We start from the raw sequence: 13,952 nt of genomic DNA on the forward strand, positions 1-13,952 counted from the left end.
TTTGAGACGGAGTCTCACTCTGTTGCCCAGGCTGGAGTGCAGTGGCGCAACCTCGGCTCACTGCAGCCTCCGCCTCCGGGGTTCAGTTGATCCTTTTGCCTCTGCTTCCTGAGTAGGTGGGATTACAGGTGAGTGCCACCGTGCCTGGCTAATTTTTGTGTTTTTAGTAGAAACGGAGTTTCACCATGCTGGCGAGGCTGGCCTCAAACTCCTGACCTCAGGTGATCCACCCACCTCAGCCTCCCAAAGTGATGGGATTACAGGTGTGAGCCACTGCACAAGGCCCATCTGTTATTATTTTCTTTTGGGACAGTGAGTTCTCTGGTGGAAACATCTTTAATCTCCTATGTAGGGAAATCAAGCCTATCTCCCAGCATTCTGAAAGTGGACATGGGCATGTGTCTCACCACTCAGTAGGTAGACTTTCCTCTCGTCATTTTCTGCACAGCCCCTCTATCCTGGTGTACTAAAGTTCAGAACCTGTTTGGTTCACCTCTTTCAGAGGATGAGTGTCTTCTCTCTGACTTGGTGGAGGAGGGGCAGTTGTGGGCTGGCATAAAGGACATGAGGGTCAAGCAAGCAACCACAGATAACTGTTTTTAAACAGCCCTTTAGTTTCAGGACTACCTCACCCTTCTGTCTACAGAGTTACCTGGTGTTTTCAATCCCTAGTTTTTTTCAGGGCCCTGCAGAAGAAATCCACTGCTTTGTTACCAGATTCTCTCTCTTCTCTCCCTTACTGGATCTTTAGCTTGATGTCTTTTTGTTGTTCTGCTAAGTCAGTTATTCCTTGTTCTCTTGTACTCTATATTCCAAAATTTTGTTGACATCTTTCTTCCACTGCTGACCCATTTCCCATTGTTTTTGCTGCTATGGATTTATATATTTTTATTCCTGAAATATTTTTTTGGTAGAACTTCAGGATGAAACAGAGATAAATGTGAATCAAGTGCCCATGTTTAACTTGGTCACATATGGAGATTTTAAAACAGATTTTATAAGGTGCTTTATATTTTTTATTTTTTTCTATTCAGTTATGTTAAAAAATATTTATAGATGCCTATTAAATATATTACAGGCACTGCCTGGGTTCTGGAGGTGACACAGGAAATGAAACACAAAGCACCTATTTATTTAGAAGTTTTTAGGCTACTGTATTGTGTCTTTAACATTAGGGGTTAATGTTTTTAATTTTTTCCCTGTTTTTACTTACCCTGTTTTTAAAGTCTCATTAATAGAGGAAGACCTAAACCCTGAAACTACGGATCTTGAATCAAAATAGGATTCTCTCAGGTCGTTTAAAAAAAAAATTAGCTGACAAAAGTATAAGTGGCTAGCATGAGTTGAGAATTCACTGATGTCTAGTGTTCTGACTAACTGCCTATGCAGTGGTAAGAATATAGTTTACGTAGTTCCTGTGCTGGGCACTTCACAAACCTCATCTTACTCCATCTTTAAAACAATGTATGGTTACAAATAGCATACCCATTTTTCAGATGAGATGATAGAGGCTCATAGAAGTCAACTACTGCTAAGGTCACACAGCTAGCAACAATTCCTATATTGCTGACTCAGAAGACAGTGCCATTAATCCTCACACACATACTCATATTTCTGTTACCATTTCTGCAGGAAATCAATACCATTAATACCCAAGACCAAAGATTTCATTGGATTTAAGCACTAACATGAGGCCAGGACCGTAGCTCCTTCCATGGGTATATGTCCACTTTAATTTATATAAATTCTACCCTAAGGAAGGTAAAATGTTAACTGAAATTGTGGTCATTGTTAAAATTGAATTCATCACTTAATGACAATTACTTGTTTTAATTATAACATCTATGTCCAAGTCCGTGTGTTCCAAGTTGCTGGAATCCTCAGAAAGTCTTATCAGGAACCCACCCCCTCTATAACGAACACATACAGTCTTCTGCTGGCAGCATCTCCTCTCTTCACCCTCCAGGGAATACCTAAAATATGGAATAGGTAGACTTTGCTCTTTACTAACTCTTAAGGCAAAGAAGTCTAACTAAGGACAAGCACTAAGTCAGTATCTCCCATATACACGTTAAGGTTCTCAGCACCGTAAACATCACCATCTGTGGCTGTCTTTTACCTGTGGCTGATAAAGTACATTTCTTCTGGAGTCCTCTCTTTCCCCTGCCTCTGAGGGCTTCTTGGTGAAGCCCTTACACTTCACTCACTATTCCTGGTCTCAAGTTGGGTGTCTTGTCCTAACCCTCGATGAACCACAGGTACCTCTACCTCTCAGCGGAGCTCTCAGCCTATTTTCTTTTTTCTGTTCATGCTCCAATTGCAAATGACAGAAGTTAGGATTGTTGTTGCCCCACTCTTATCATCTACTTAGACATCTCCATCTGCCAGCATTCTCAGCCTTGCTTTTTTTCCTCAGTGTCATGAATTTGCTAGGGAGGAGCTGGTGAAACCCCGAAGTGCAGCAGAGGCATGCATGCCTCATTCTTTGCTGAAAAAGAATGCCTCCAGAAGCAAGTCAGAAAACCCCAACCCAACTGTTGTAAACAAAGAGGAAAATTTATCATCTCACAAAACACCAAGTCTGAAGGTGCAGGGAAACTCAGGGTTGGTTAATTCAACATCTCCCCAGCATCAAGGATGAGGTTCTCTCCCTCTTCCTGCTTTGTCATTCAGAGCTGGCTGGGTTATCCTCAGGCTAATTCACCCCATGTACACAGAATGGGTGCACAGCTACAGATGTTACAGGCAGTGCATCGACTTACAGTGGAAAAATAGAGCACCTCCCCCTTTCTGTCTCTGTGATGGTTTAAATGCTGTCTCCAAAACGTATGTTGAAATTTAATTGCCATTGTGATGATATTAAGAGGTGAGACCTTTAAAAGGTGATTAGGTCATGGGGACTCTGCCCTCATGAGTAGATGAATGCTGTTATCTCTGGAGAGTGTGAGTTACAGCGGTAGTGGGCTCCCAATAAAAGGATGAGTTTGGCCCCCTTCCTCTTGCAAGCTCACTGATACTGTGAAGCCTTTTCACAACATGATGATGGAGGAAGAAGGCCTCGCCAGATGTGGGCCCTCAATCTTGGACTTCCCAGCCTCCAGGACCATGAGCCAAATAAATTTATTTTGATTATAAATTACCCAGGCCGAGGTATTCCACTGTGACAGCACAAAATGGCCTAAGACATCTTGTATCACCCCTTTCCCAGGAGTTCCCATGCCCCTCACATGTGCCCTTGTGCCTTATTGACCAGACCAAGCGAAGTGCCTGCCAGTCACGGGTGAGGACAGTGAGACGACCACGAATGGCAAATTAATCAAACTTTACTCCTAAGTTTAGATGAGGATCCCTTCTTCAGTCACATGACTGTATGGGAAATGGTAGACACTCACATACACAGGTATATACATACACACATGGATATTAACTCAGCGATAGGACTGGAGTAAACCTTTGGCAGAATTATAAGTGCAGACATTAAAAATAACTCCACAGCAGTTTGGCCTTAATACAGTGATGTATGTGCTCATATGCATATCTGTGTGTGTGTGTGTATACCCATACCCATGTTGTATGTAACCTTCACAGTTTGTAAGAGGAAGTTCCATGGAAGCATAAACAGAAGATCAGCTGGACAGTTACGCCATGTGCAGCCTGATGTATCTGGCACATCCTTCGTTCTTTTCATAGAAATCTTGCTGCCAGTTTGCACAAGCATTTAGGGGCAGATGCCACAGCTGTTAAAACAGTTACCACATTTTTTTCCAAACCAACAGTCAGCACATACAGTCGGATAGGTACTTCTTTCCAATTTGCGAATTAATTGATGTGATATGAATGATAGAAATTCATCCCGGTTCATGTTTAATGATATATAAATTGTATGTTGTAGATCTACATTTCTACATTTTTTTGGCAGCACAAGTGACAGGAAGTGAAATGCAAATTTCAATGGGTATAGCATCCTGGTCTCAATAGTTTTAGTGTGGATATTCCTCCTATAGAAAAATGTTGTGAAAATTTGAATTGATCATAGTGTGATTGACATTAAGAAATATGATTTATATAGTCTGTGAACTGCTATTAGGTGTAAGCAAAGAAGCTGGGCACAGGTTCCTAAGGAGTGCGTGTCTGAGAACGTTTCAGAGAAGTCGGAGCTGCTTTGCTTACCTCGCCACTTCTTAGGTGCTGATAGCAGTCTTCAGTTCTCTGTTGTTAAAGGTAAATGCTGCCACAAGCCAATCTGCAAGGGCAAGACCAGGGCAGAAAGATGGGAGGGTTGCCAAAGAAGCGTGAAGGTGGTTTTATTTCGTTCTGACCGGGTAACTTGCTCAGCTTCACCTTCAGGCATCAAGTACATCTGTGAAGACGCCTTCACTGTTGATGTTATAAACAGTAAAACAATGACTTCATAATCTACAACTCTCTAGAACCTCCTTGTCTATTAGAAGAGCAACTGGTTTTCTCTCCTAGTTTTTGAAAACATGAGGCTTCTTAGAAATTCAGATGTTGTGTCAAAACCTAACATAGTTTGCATAATTGCAGAGAACTCACTAGATGATGTGTGCCATCTTATATGAGTCCCCTCTCCAGGACTCCTGGAGAGACCTAAAGTGCAGGGCAGATCCTGTCACTATAGCTTTGTATTATGAAACTTCACTAAGTATGTTATGCAATGCATTACTGCTATATGCATCATAAATAAACACACCATCCTTCATGTCTCAAATATTGATTATCTAAACTCTGTCACATCATCTATTTGGACCTAGGGATATGAACATAAAAAGACTCAGTCTGGTGGCAGAATAAAATTCCTAAACAGATACTAGAATAGTTTGGGAGATGTTCCTGGAAGGTGCAGAGTGCTATGGGAACTCAGAGGACAGATTCCTAGCCCAGTAAGAATTCTTGGATCACTCCACCCTAAAAGAATGAGGGTTCTGTTATTCTTAGTGGGAGGTGGTGGTAGTTGTGGATTAGGCCCTATCATTTCATGCACTGACCATCTCTGCCCAGTGCCCTGAATCAGTGTCCCATGATCTCCTTATCTTTGACCTCTTGCCACCTTCTTTTTTCCTAGCCTTGCCCCTTCCTGACCACGTAGTCCAAGACATATGGACAGCTCACCATCTGGTGGAGGACTGGACTATTGGAGAACCATTAGTCCCTTCTGCACTTTGGGGATGATCTCATCTGATTTGTCTGTCCTGCTTCCTTAAACCCCGTAAAATGCATTTCAATGCTAAGTTAAACAATTGATTGAGGCTAGATTTACTAAGTCCTTTGAAATGGTTCTATTATTTCGAATGCAAGAAAATAATGTACTACACCTCCTGAGAAATATATCTTCTGCAACATTTTCATTAATCTCTTTATTAAACGAAACTGGTTTCTCTTTGAAATTAATTACTGAAGTAGTATTGAGAATTTTAATTTCCACAATATACCAGCAAGAGATACTGCTGTTTCTTTATATACTGTTACACAGCAGGGCAATAATCTATTGAAATAACTGCGAAAAGGGGGCAGCTTGTAATTAAAACAGTATAACACGAGTGTTTGATGATGCTCTTAGTGCTAAAATGGCCCTGTCATGCTGTGTTTGGGTGGAATAAAATGTATATTTAGGAAACAGCTCTATATGGAGAAGTCGACTCAGGTTTTACAGTTTGGGATGTGGCTGTGTTTCACTGCAATAATATACCCACAAGGAAGTATGGTTTGTTTTTGGCATCTGAGAATTACAACCATTGCCACACACTAGGAAGCTTCTTCCCTTATTACGCCACCCCCATTGTGAAATTTAAAATATTTAAATCATGAAGCAGGGAGCATCAATTATAAATGTCGGTATCCATGGAAAAGGCATGAGTATTCAAATACGTGAGTAACGCACAGCACATGTGTAGGTGCCTGTTCACGAATGGGTGCAAATCCCATCTGTGTGCAGCAAGGCCCTCATCGATGCAGAATCAGCGCTCAATCACTCTCCCTCACGCTTAGAGGAGGCTTCATATTTTTCAAGACACGTTCCTATCTATCATCTTCTATGCTCCCAGGCGTGTTTTCTCATGATAAGAATTATTTACACATCATTTACATTTGGAGATTTGCTTTTATTTTGCTAGTGCCAAACACATTTTTGCAGATGCTGTGCTGCTTTTCTCTTTTCTCGCTTTCTTCCTTCTCACCTTCCCTCCCTTCCTTTCTCCTTCCTTTTCCCCCACCTCACTCCTTTCCTTTCTTCCTTCTTCCTTCCCTTCTTTTTCTCTCTCCTTCCTTCCCTCTCTTCTTCTTGTTCCCGCCCTCTCTTTGTCCTCCCTCCTTCCTTTCTTCCTCTTTCCCTCCTTCCCTCCCTCCCTTCCTTCCATTCTCCCTTCCTTCCTTCCCCCCTTCATTCTGTTACACAGTAATTTATGAATACATTTTCCCTTTACCTGGTTTCATTTCCACTACCTTGTGGGTCAACTTTGTCTATCAATATTCTGCAAACAAAACCTTTTTATTCAGGAGAAGCTCTAGATCTAGTTTCATGGAGTATTTTAAACAGGCAAAATAGAACTACCTGAAATTGGTGCCTTGACAAGACAAGGCAGCCTCTGCGTCTCCTGATCCACTGGAAATGACTCAGCAGGGGGCCTCAGTGGAAGCACCTAGGGCTCATTCACCCTTATCCAGCTCAGGCAATGGAAGGCCCTCCCCTAAGTCACCTGGCTCTTCATCTTTCATCTGTTCCCAGGGTGCAGGTTGGAGCGTGGAAGGATTGATGTTCTGTTTCCCCAGCATCAGTCGTTCTCTTTTCAGCTTTAAGATTTTTGTTCCGTTTGGGTGTCATCCTTACCTCATCCTAATTCTATAATATCTATGTAAACATAGATTTTGCATAATACTGTTGTTTACCACACATCAGCATAAACAATAAAACTTTAATATTCATCCCTACACCATCTAAAATAATCTTGCCTGCCACTGAGAGAAAGTGTTTTGCTGTCATCTGCAAACATCTGCTTAGACTGGTTTCCTCTGAGGCCAAGTCTTGAATGATTGGGTTTAGAATGCTGCCAAGGATCAGCACGGAGCCAGCGATCCATCCTTTCTCTGTTACCTTTTTGGTTTAAAAATCAGGCCAACATGTTGAAACTCCAGAGGGCTCGGAGGTGAGATAGAATAAGTAGTGTGTCCTCTTTGCCAATCAGGAAACCAAGATACAAAGATACAGCGCAGAACCAAATTCGTAATGTATGTGAAAGTGTACGTTGAATCAGGTCACTTCTGCACCACTAAAGGATTCACTTATTATCTGTTTGGAAGGAAGACAGTAAGGCTCTTGGCGCATCAGATCCAAATAGGAGTTGATGGTTGCTGAAATTGATGGTTGCAGGAATTGATGAACTTTGGTTAGGTGAATGGCATTCAATAGAGCCATTGGACAGGCTCATAGTTTAGTGTCATTTCAAACTGCAATTCCTTAGTAATGCTGAATGAATATTTATGAAGGAGAGGGTGAGTCCTGCTTATGAGAACGAAAGGGAAAGTCTTGTGATTATCCTCACATTCCTCTATTGCCTTGAGTTCAACTCCAGCCTTTCATTTACAGACATTCCTTCTGCCAATATCTTCTCTGTGCCTGCAATGACCAGGCCCCACTATAAGTGCTGAGTATACAGCCATGACCATCACCAGCTTGCTGCTTTTAGGGAGCCCAAAGTCCTGCCTACTCAACTTATAAAATCCTGTAGTTTCCTCTTTTTGGAAGACAGTTCATTGATTTTGACCACTGACACATGTAGCTTTGAGGTCTATGCCCTATCCCCAAAAGTTTCTCAAAAAAAAAAAAAAAAAAAAAAAACACAGTGCAGTTGAATCACATACTATCCCTGGGTGAAGTTTATTAACTAAAACTTTGTTCATCTTCTGGGATTTCCAGTGATATTTTAGTGAGTTAGCCATAGATGACTGCTCAGGACAGCTCCCAAGCTGGACTTCTCCTTATCCTGGATTAAGGCCACCAGCAGCCCACACTGAGGCAGAGTTCATCAAACAAATGATGGTTGCTGTTAGAGCCCCAATCCTGTATAATGTGCTTTTATTTTAAAAAAAAAAAAAAAGCTATACCTAGAAGTAACTGTCCAGAAAAGAGGGATATAATGCTTGCCCAAGTTCATAAATACTGGAAATCATACAATTGCTGGTTTCTCAGTTACAGTAAGAAAATAATTCATAATACTAGGGGGGAAGGTGGCACTTGTGAGCCAGCATTATTTATAGAAGCCTTTCTTTTATCTTTCTTTGCGAAGTCTTTCACCAGAATTATTTACTTAGGATAATTAGAAAAAAATTCCGTAGTAAATTTTACATAACTATTAACTACAAATCAATTCCAATAAAAATGCTGCTGTCCAATCATCTGTACCACTGCGCTTGGGAGAGAATAATTTATGTTCAAGCCACTTTAGCTGGATTAATCTCTTCAAACCTAAGTGATCCATGTGAAGATCTTGCCACTGAAAATTACTTTTGATCCAACACATCTCACATATCATAATGGTAATAAACATTTGTCTTGCGCCTTAAGGTTTACAGAGTGTTTTTCATCCATTGTCTCTCTAAATTTTCATATTGATTTTTAGATAATTAATTCGTTCAACCAATATTTGAGTGCATCCTGCTTGTTTATTCAACAGAAATTTATAGAGTACCTCTCTCTATACTAACCGTTGGGGGTGCAGAGGCAAATAAGAGGAAGTCTCCAGCCATAAAGAAAGTACATTCTAGTGAGGGAGATAGAGGATCAACTTGAAAATTATGCAAGTGCATGGCCCAGTGTCGGGAAATGATAAGATCTGTGAAGTAGTAAGAGGCCAGGGGATAGATATGGACACGAAGTGCCTGTTCTCGCTACATCAGGTGTTAAAGGGTGAGCAACCCCGAGTGATGTGAGACAGCGAACGAGGAGGATGGCATTCCAGGCAGAGTGAATATTTGAATCACGCCTCACATTTCATACTGCTTTTGGCGCTTACAACTTAATAACACACGAGTGTTTTCCCGTGTTGTTAAAACTTGAATTTGTAAAGTCTGAAAAATATTCCGTTTTTTGGATGTCCTTAGAGATTTATAGATATCCAACAATTGCAGTCTGAGGTTCATCAAACTTTTTCCACTCCTTACTGAGCCTCAGACCCACCAGGCTGCAGAGAAACATCTCTGGCAAATCATAATCATTTGGGTTAATAGGTCTATGTGACCCCTGAGGATTTCATAAGCTGGAAAAACTACCCCCAATTCATGGGGATTGGGCTGGACATACTTCACCACTTTCTTTGAAAATTGTTGGAAAGGGAGAGCTGCGGCAGAGTCGGCCAGGGAAATGTGGTCTGTTGACTGGTTTTAGGAGTTTCAGGAATGACCATTCTGTGCAGATCAGTCATCCCGGTGGGGATCTTAGAAGTGGATTTTACTCTGAGAGCTAATCATGAGTTTGCTGGAAATAATTTTTCCATCTCCACATCCATCTGGTAATAGACGACACTGAGCTCAGTAAGCACAACCCGCTCAGATAACCAAATCTGCAGTGTGATTACGATGCTCATGGCTCGTGACTGTACAACAGGCTTTTGTATTGTAACTTCAGCATTTGTTTTGGGGGGGAAGGACCACAAAGATGCTATCCACTGAGCTGTCTTTCACCCTAGTTTTGGTGCATATCCATTCTTTAATCAAGCAAAATGGCCCTAAAATAATATCAATTTAGCTTTTTAAAAAAATTTTTATTATACTTTAAGTTCTTGGGTACATGTGCAGAATGTGCGTGTTTGTTACATAGGTGTACAGATGCCATGGTGGTTTGCTACATCCATCACTCCGTCATCTACATTAGGCATTTCTCCTAATGCTATCCCTCTCCTATCTCCCCACACCCTGCTATCTCTCCCCTAGCCCCCCACCCCTCCACAGGCTCTGGCGTGTGATGTCCCTCTCCCTGTTTCCATGTGTTCTCATTGTTCAACACCCACTTATGAGAACATGCGGTGTTTGGTTTTCTGTTCTTGTGTCAGCTTGCCGAGAATGATGGTTTCCGGCTTCATCCATGTCCCTGCAAAGGACATGAACTCATCCTTTTTATGGCTGCATAGCATTCCATGGTGTATATGTGCCACATTTTCTTTATTCAGTCTATCGATGATGGGCATTTGGGTTGGTTCCAAGTCTTTGCTATTGTGAACAATCCCGCAATAAACAAAACTTTTAGGTGCAGGGGGTACATGTGCAGGTTTGTTACAGGTGTAAATTGTGTGTCACAGGGGTTTGGTGTACAGACTGTTTTGTCATCCATGTACTAAGCATAGTACCAATAGGTAGTTTTTCAGTCCTCTCCCACCCTCCATCCTTCACCCTCAAATAGGCCCTGGTGTCTGTTGCTCCTTTCTTAGAGTCTATATGTACTTAATGTTTAGCTCCCCCGATAAGCGAGAACAAGGGCATCTGCTTTTTCCTTACTGTGAATGCCCATACATTGCAGACTGGATAAAGAAAATGTGGTACATACGCACCATGGAATGCTATGAAGCCACAAAAAGGAACAAGATCATGTCCTTCTTAGGAACATGGATGGAGCTTGGGCCATTATTCTGAACAATATCAATTCTTAAGCCAACAGGGAGGCCCATTTGAAAGCAGCCACACAGAACTATGTGAAAGTGAAGACAGGTTTTAATGACATGAGTTTCAAGTTAACTACTGTTTGTTGATCTCTTGTGGTTTCCATGCGAGGAGCACTTCGGTACTACAGAACTGTCATTTTTTTTTATTTTCACAGCTATGCAAGTGAAGATGTGAGTATGTTTAGTTATCTCCGCATTCAACACATAAGAAAATTGAGGATCAGAGGGGTGAAAAAGTCTCCCTTGATAAAACAGTTGATAATGAACCTGGTGTCTAGCCCCATGTGCAGGACGTCAGAGCTCTTAGTCATTAACCCATACTGCTCTACCATAGGCGGTAGGTAGTGCAGGCTTTGTCTCTGACCACATGGCTTACACTTTCTAGACTTCCTCTCCATCCCTTCCCTGGGGTTAAGCTCTCTTCCAGCCTGTACCATGACAGCAACCTCTTCAAGCCAGTCTTACATCCTCTGGCCTTCCTCCAGGCTAGGCCATCTTCTCCATCTCAACCCAAAAGCCCCTCAAAAGGAAGACCACTCAAGTCTCAACCCTGCTTAAAAGCCTCAGTGACAGCCCTTCTGCTGGGTGGGACTGCAGGCAGGAAGGTGGCCTTAGGGAAAAGGCTGGTTTCAGCCAAGGCTGGAGATGGACAGAATGTTCTAGAAAGCACTGATTACTAGAAGGTTTTGTGGATCAGAGACCTCTTATTTAGCTCAGGCCCTTGGTTCATGCTCTTCTCTCTGCTTATGACGTTCTTTCTCCCACTCATTATCTGGCTTCTACCCTGAGTGAGCCCATGCCTCCCTCACCTGCTAGGGACCCTCTACCACAGGCTTTAGTTTCTTACTGCAGTCTCCTGAAAGCTTTACCACAGTTTGAACTTATATTTGTGAGATTATCTGATTATTACCTTTATAGCCATCTAAATAGTGTATTTCTTCAAGAAAGTAATTCCGTCTTTTCCCCCAGAGAAATCCCCATACCCAGCACAGAGCCTGATGTGTGAAACTTGCTGAATGCATTAAAAATATTAAGTTAATGATTTTATAAATTTATTTAAAGGATCCTCAGCTCCTGCTACAATGGTTCTCAAACACCTAGTGGCAGGAAATATTTGTTAAATTTGCAGATTCTTGGGCCCCATCCCAGATCTACTAATAAGAACCTCCATGGGTGAGAACTATAATTTGTAAGCAAAATGTATAAGCAAGCTCCCAAGGTGAATTTTGATTTGGGTAAGAGTTTGGGAACTTCCTTGTTAGCAGACAAAATCTAGTCTTCATTCCACTTAGGTGGGTTCAAATGGTGTCATCTCCATGGCCCTCCTCTGCCCCTCTTTTTTAAAATTCTAAACTTCCAGCCCTGTCTGATCCAGTACTCCCTAAAGACACATGCTTTATTTTTATCAGAGAAACTGTCTGTCACCCCTAACTATTATACATGAGGGCAGGGATCTGTGGTCACTCCTACTGTATTCCCATCCCCTAGAACAGTGCCTGTTATACATTAGACATCCAATAAATATTTGAATTAATGCCCAGTTTGCCCCATGGAGCATTTACGATGTTCAAGGCCTTATGCAGCTGGGAAAGAAGAGATGCTTGGCCCTGCAACTTCAGATAATATTGACATTCTTTGTTTTTTTTTTTTTGTTTTTCCTTTTGATTAGATGACACTGGAGAAATTAGGCCAGCCATCATACTTTCTGTCCAAATGGCTGTTGGGTCATGTCCACCTAATAGAAAGGCAATTTTGGCTGCTAATTTCCTGTCTGATTAGATTAATTGAATTCAAACGGTGAGCACAGAGCTTCCCTTCAGAGTAAACAAGACAGCACTGACATTAGTGCCCACCCAGGCTTCTTAGTTTTTCTCTGATGAGGAGCTGTATTTTATTTCCTTGATCTGTTGGAATTACTGGGATAGATGGAGATGATGCAGGGGAGCTTGGAAATCCTATAGGAGGGGCTCAAGGAGAGGGACACCGTTTTCCTGGTGGCATTGGCAAAAACTTGGGGTAAACCTTATGGCTCTAGCTTGGGAAACAAGGGATGCCTGCTTTGTCAATTGTAGGTACAGGATTAATGAATTGGTTTTACATCGCTTCTGAACCCATAGTGTCTGTCACCCACTTTATGGAAATTAAGCCTTCCATTCATAGCAAGTAACTTCCCTGAATGTTAGGCACTGGGGGTAGTGGTGGAAGGAAAGAAAGAGGGGTGAGGAAAGGGTCACAAATGAGCCACAGAGGCTGTTCTTAAGAGCTTACAAAGCAATGAAGCGCTTTCGTTTTTACGCTTTATGTTCTATAGCAGAAAAAATCAAGGTAGTTTATAATGAAAACCACAGATTCATGATGCTCATTTAAACAATCATAACAGAAGGAAAACATGTATAAGGAAAGGAGTTAATTAGAACCCGAATACCTAGGCCAACACTGGTTTACAGGATCATAGCACATCAGGGTTGAACAGGCTCATGAGGAGCACTCAGTTCAAAGTTGCCCCACACTCTGAGGCTGTTGTCTGAATCCTTTAAAGGGACAGCCCAGTCCATCCCAGTCACTCCAATTCTGAGACATTGTGCTTGATACATTTCATTTATCAAGCTGCGAATTGTTTTTCCCTTTGGTCCTAGCCCTGTTCCTTAGGAGACCCCCAAGAGCAGCCCAATCCTTCTACAAGGTGGCCCTTGACTTAGTAAGTTGAGGATTAACTCTTGTTCTCTCTGTCTTCTCCTCACCTGTGTCTTTGGTGTTTCCCATATGATTTGCAAGCACCTTGAACCAGTGATTGTCTCTCAAACACCTTTGAGTTTCCAGAGTGTAGTAGTTCATTTTCATGTTGCTAATAAAAATATACCCAGGACTGGACAATTTACAAAAGAAAGACGTTTAATGGGCTTACAGTTTCCCATGGCTGGGGAGGCCTTACAGACATGGCAGAAGGCAAAGAAGAGCGGGTCATATCTTACGTAGATGGCAGCAGGCAAAGAGAGAATGTGCAGGGGAGCTTCCCATTATAAAACCATTCTATCTTGTGAAACTTACTCACTATCAAGAGAACAGCACGGGAGATACCTGCCCTCATGAATCAAATGCTCCCCATCAGGTCCTTTCCACAGCACATGGGAATTCATGATGAAATTTAGGTGTCGACACAGCCAAACCATACCACAGAACTATCACTGTACCTTTTACAAAATGGGCACTCAATAAATACTGGATAGGTAGATTCATTGGCACCCATTTTCTTACAAGAAGAAAGGCAGGATAATTATTAAAAGT

General features: G+C 41.9%; 1 protein-coding gene across 2 annotated transcripts in view; it reads left to right on the plus strand.

Annotated features, from left to right (window-relative positions):
* The window catches only part of CDH13 (cadherin 13), a 1,196,315-nt gene that overhangs the window by 648,162 nt on the left and 534,201 nt on the right, over positions 1-13,952 (plus strand). The gene's annotated exons all lie outside the window — the stretch shown is intronic.

The sequence above is a fragment of the Cebus imitator genome, unplaced genomic scaffold (assembly GCF_001604975.1).
Source record: "Cebus imitator isolate Cc_AM_T3 unplaced genomic scaffold, Cebus_imitator-1.0 Scaffold159, whole genome shotgun sequence".
Taxonomy (NCBI): Eukaryota; Metazoa; Chordata; class Mammalia; order Primates; family Cebidae; genus Cebus; species Cebus imitator.